The sequence below is a fragment of the Lepus europaeus genome, chromosome 19 (genome assembly GCF_033115175.1).
Source record: "Lepus europaeus isolate LE1 chromosome 19, mLepTim1.pri, whole genome shotgun sequence".
NCBI classification, from domain to species: Eukaryota; Metazoa; Chordata; class Mammalia; order Lagomorpha; family Leporidae; genus Lepus; species Lepus europaeus.
The window spans coordinates 72,631,604-72,636,579 of record NC_084845.1 but is presented as its reverse complement, the minus strand read 5'-3'; the positions used below and the strand labels follow the sequence as shown (position 1 = coordinate 72,636,579).

General features: G+C 51.1%; 1 long non-coding RNA gene across 1 annotated transcript; it reads left to right on the top strand.

Moving 5' to 3' along the window:
* Nucleotides 1-1,676: 1,676 nt before the first annotated feature.
* LOC133748528 (uncharacterized) lies at nt 1,677-4,600 on the top strand. The gene is made up of 2 exons (XR_009864463.1): nt 1,677-1,766; nt 4,392-4,600. It is a non-coding gene; the product is annotated as an uncharacterized LOC133748528 (long non-coding RNA).
* Nucleotides 4,601-4,976: the final 376 nt, after the last annotated feature.

Sequence of the window (4,976 nt, the reverse complement as noted above, 5' to 3'; positions counted from 1 at the left end):
TGAAACACAAGCCTTTACGGAGGTAAGCCATGGAGACACTGGTACTGTTAGCCCAGCCTGGTCAATGTGCACCTTCTATCCAGCACCAACAGCAGCCTAAGTGAAAGGGATCCCTATTCTAGTTGCAGGATCTGCAACACAAATTCAAACTCTACCAATCTCTCACCTAGTCCATGATCTGCTCCTGGTATATGCGCTTCCCAAATGCCTGCAAATGCCTGTCTAGTGCACCCTCCTCTTTCTCACCAGAGATTTCCCTGACCTTCCCACCACACACAGTGACTTCTCTCTGCGCTCAGTGCAGACCCTGTTCTTCTGTTTTACCAGCTATTCGGACATCTGCCATTCTATGAGTCTGCTGTGTATCCCGCTTCCCATGTTGGATCTTTCTCTCCCTTTTTGATTCTATCAGTTAGTATTAGCAGACACTTGTCTTGTTTGTGTGTTTACCAGCTGTTCGACTTTACTGCCAGTGTTGGCACATGCTTCCTCAGACTCCGTCTTCTCTTTGATGCCCAGCATTTAGTTACTGGGTCTGGCACCTAACAGAAATAAGTATTAAAGGAATAATTGTCATTATATGACCGTAATGGAGTCGTTTATTTCTTAAGCCTATGATTAAAAACTTTTTTTTTTTAATTTTTTGACATGCAGAGTGACAGAGAGAAAGGTCTTCCTCTTGCTGTTGGTTCACCCTCCAATGGCCGCCGCGGCCGAGAGCCAGGTGCTTCTTCTGGTCTCCCATGCGGGTGCAGGGCCCAAGCACTTGGGACATCCTCCACTGCACTCCGGGCCACAGCAGAGAACTGGCCTGGAAGAGGGGCAGCCGGGACAGAATCCGGCGCCCCGACCGGGACTAGAACCCGGTGTGCCAGCACCGCAGGCGGAGCATTAGCCTAGTGAGCCGCGGCGCCAGCCTTTTTTTTTTTTTTTTATGATTAAACACTTTTTACAGAGTTGCTGTAATAATCAGTGTGAACATGATGCGAAGGTTATAAACAGATTCGAACAGTAAAGGCTTTATTCTATGCTTTGTAGGTCCTTCTCAATTTATTCAGTCAAATCCATCTTAATGCTTCAATAGAAACACAATGCAGGCCACATTTGCAATCTTAATACTATTAGTAACCACAGCTGAAAAAAAAACTGAATGTGAGTGGAATTAATTTTAATAATATGCTGATATTTATTTTCGATACTATGTTTAATCCAGTCTATCAACAATGTCACCCATGACCTGTTCTACATTCTTGAATTTAAGTCTCCTAAATCCGGCATGCAGGTCGCACTGAAACGCATCCCCACTCCCAGCCGCACGCGTGCGGCGGCGGTGACCGCGCCCCACCGCCTGTGCAAAGCGATGGCGAAGCATCGGCAGCCCGCACGCCCTTCGTCCCCACCCCAGGAAGCAAAGACGCGTCCCGCGCCACCGTTCCCGCAGCGATGCTCCAGCCGCGGCTGTCAAACCCAGGTAGTGGACGACCCTGTGTGCAAAGAGCCTGGCCGGAGGGGCCGGAGGCCGCCAGTCAGGGAGGGGCCGGAGCCCCGCAGCCGGGGTCTGCCCAGCCCGCCCGCCGCCGCCGCCGCAGCCCCGGAAGCGGGCGGGGATTTCCTGTGCCCGCCCCGCCCGCCCGGCACTGGCTCCGCCGGCCACTGGCTCCGCCGGCCACCGGCTGCGCCGGCCACCGGCTCAGGGCTCCGACACGGGCGGAGGACGCAGCGGGCCAGCGGCGCCCGGCAGGGAGGCAGCGGGCCATCTGCCTGGGGTGAGTGGGGCCGGGCAGAAGGGACGGACGCGGGCATCCCGGGCGGCGGCGGGTGGGATCGGCCCCCGGGGGCGGGGAGTGGGTGGCAGCGGCCTTCCCGGGGGTCGGGCCCCCCTGACATGCCGCGCTTGCCGCTGCCCGGTCTCTGTCCACGCTTGGCTGCTGGGGCCACAGGCTCCTTCGGCTGTCACTCGCGCACCGCTCTCCACGCCACCCTTTCTCGTCCCTTGCTCCTGCCCTTGCGCCGGGGAAACCTGCTCCGGTTCTTGTCGGATTCTCTGCAATCTGACCCTCTCTCGTGGCACCGCCAAGGAGGAGGGAAGACGCAACCTTATTCTCAAGCAGGTTGGCGCTGCCCACACCCACCCGCCTTGGTCTCGAATGTCCCTGTACCCTTGGACTTCTCGTTTCGATAACATGGCCCTTTTCCTGTCCAACAGCATCACTGCAAAAACTTCCATTTGCGGGTGCCTTGTCACGCAGATGGATGAGGAAAGGGGGAAAACGAACGCCCCAGATCCCAGACTCCAGTAGGCATGGGGCCACCCTGGAACCAGGAAGCCCAGCTAGGGCTGCCAGCTTCACCACCAAGTGTTGGCCCAGATCCCAGACTCCAGTAGGCATGGGGCCACCCTGGAACCAGGAAGCCCAGCTAGGGCTGCCAGCTTCACCACCAAGTGTTGGCTCTGCAGGAGTATCTTGGGAAGTGCAGGCTGAGAACAGGTGTATGCCGCACTTCCACAGGGTTTCTATTAGTGGTCCGGAAGCCTCACAGTCAGCCCAGTGGGCTCTGTGAAAAGATACTGCCTATCAAGGGACTCTGCTGGTTAACTGCGGGAAGAGGGTGAAGAAATGGGTAAGAGACAGATGTGCAGATATTTAACTAGAAGTAAAGCCCTGGGGCCCCGGGCAGGATTTGCAAAGGAGTTAGAGAACAAGACAGGGTGGAGAGGGGTACCTGGTGCCTTTGTGTTAAAAGTGAAGAGAGTACAGGGGCTGAAATTCGCAGAGGAGAGAGAAAATCGCAGTTTCCCTTTACTGCTTTATGTAGAACTTTTCATTCACGTGAGACACCTGTGAAGAGCTGGAATCACTCCAGGAAGCGCCTATGAGACCCTAAGCCATCTTTAGGCATTGGAGAAGAAAGGTGAATTTGATCTTCCTGTGCTCTGAATTCAGGTTTCCACCACCTCTTATATCAGACAAGCAAAAAAATGAGCAATCTGTCATCTGTCTTTACCTATCCTGGCCTCCTGTGTTCTTGCAAACGTGGAATGAATGTGAGTGAGCCAAGATAATGACCAAGGTGCTGACTTGTTCTTGGAAGGCTTTCACTAACTCTGACTGCTTGGGTATTGAATAACAATCACAAAAATATGTTGCCAAGCAACAAGTAGTAATGTACAGTCTCATAATAGACTTTTTCTAACATACAGAAGCGAGGCCCCTATCATAACACAAGCAGGATTTGTCCTGCTCTTAAGGTGTCCAAAGAAAAAGCCTATAGCCTGATCTTGTGCACTGAAGGATTATGGAGAAATTTTTAATTTAACGTAAATCTCTTCTCTTGTGATCAAAACCCTTTTCTTCCATGTGTTCCACATGAAGATATAAAACATTTCTCTATTCCTTGGTAATATCACACATCATCCCTCCCTAAACAGAAGCTGTGTTCACCATTTTTAACATTTTCATTGGCTGTCTTTCCCATCCCTTTCTTGGTTTTCATTTCTTCTGATGAACACACACTGGCTTCTTCACACACGTATCTAGAACTTTATACATTTTTCTAATGAGATATGACTGGTCCCTGCCACACACACAGGTTCTTCATCTGTGTGTCCAAATCAAAGGGCTTTTGGCTTGCCCCAGCATCACGTGTGCAGCATAGCTTCCCCGTCTTCTACCTACAGTTCTTCCCCACCCCCACCCCCACCCCCGGATAAAACATCAGCGCCTCCCTGACCAACAGTTTCTCTTACCTCTTAGGGTGGCTTTGGAGTCTTACACCTGTTTTCCAAGGTACTGGTGTTTCATCATATTTATTGCCAGGTTTCATCTTATACTTGAGAGTGACAGATCATATGTCTCTTTCTTGAAGCTTGTCCTAAGTGAGACACCATTTAGTTCAGCCTCTGAAGAACTGTACTCATGACATAAATACAGCCCCTGGCTGCGGTTGTCATCTCCTTCTGCACTCATGAGTAAGGACATGACTATGTCCATCTTTTTGGGTGCAGTTCTGTGTGCATCCCTTCCTGCATGTTTCCAGTTGCTCATTTTCCTGTACTTTTAGTGGTTGAGATCAAAGCTTTTAAATTTCCAGGATTGCTAATTTTTTAAAATGAAGATCTTCCAGTCATCAGGGATATTCTGTTTCTAGTAGAAGATCCCCCCAAATAACAGTTAATGACTTTGCTATATAGCACCTACCAATTCATTTATTTCTCCAAGAATCTGTGCTCACATTCAGTTGCTGGAATACATCAAACTTTTAAAGTTCATCTTCCATAAGCTCCTCCTCTCCAGTTTCATCTTTTATACCTGGGACTGTTCACCATAATTCCCTTAGGAATATCACTCCTTTCCATTTTTATGGGTATGGCTAATATGAATTTGTTGCAGGTCACAACCTCGGTTTGCAGCAAAAATGCTTTCAGAACAGACAGCAGCACTGGGGACACGATGGGAGTCAATGAATGCACAGCTGGATGGAGCACAATCCCATGTGGAAAGGAGAAGCCAGGAAGAGGGGCCATGGAGAACAGCACCGGGGCCTCTGGAACACCCGTGCTGTGATCTTGAAGAGGAGCCACAGTCCCTTCAAGAGAAGGGTGAGAACCACAGGGTTGAGGGAAGGATAATGCATAGAGAAGTCCCTGACCCTGACCCTAACCCTGACCCTGACCCTGACCCTGACCCTACCCCTACCCCTGACCCTAGCCCTAGCCCTAGCCCTAGCCCTAACCCTAACCCCTAACCCCTAAGCCCTAGCCCTAGCCCTAGCCCTAACCCTAACCCCAACCCCAACCCCAACCCTAACCCCTAACCCCAACCCTAAACCCTAACCCTAAACCCTAAACCTAACCACAACCCTAACCCTAAACCCTAAACCCTAACCCCTAACCCTAACACCAACCCCAACCCTAACCCTAAACCCTAAACCCTAAACCCTGACCCTGACCCTGACCCTAGCCTTGACCCTAGCCC